A 383-nucleotide genomic window follows, 5' to 3' on the forward strand; every position below is an offset into this window, starting at 1 on the left:
CTGCTCTCGACAAGACTTTGGTCTTTGAAGCGCCTTTTGTTGTTGATGGTGCTGATGCTATAGTTGATGTTGTTGCGTTCCAACACCAGGTGAATTTTCTTGTGCAAATGGTATTTTGAATTTGTTTTGATTGCCGTGTTTGGGGCCCTTACCAAACAGCTTTAATAGAACAATCTGATGCTCTACAAACTAATGAGGGGCATATTTTACGTGCTGCAAGAGGCAGACAAAGACGGATCGCGCGTTTCAGGCCGGCTTGGCCCTCGCAGCCGGAGGAGCTCTCGCTGGTCTCTCGCTCCCGGGGAGCCGGAGGTGCTGCTCATGCTGAGGGCCGGGGAGGCCGGCAGGGGTAGGGGCGGTGGAGGCGGACGGGGGCTAGACAA

Source organism: Geospiza fortis, unplaced genomic scaffold (genome assembly GCF_000277835.1).
Source record: "Geospiza fortis unplaced genomic scaffold, GeoFor_1.0 scaffold66, whole genome shotgun sequence".
NCBI classification, from domain to species: domain Eukaryota; kingdom Metazoa; phylum Chordata; class Aves; order Passeriformes; family Thraupidae; genus Geospiza; species Geospiza fortis.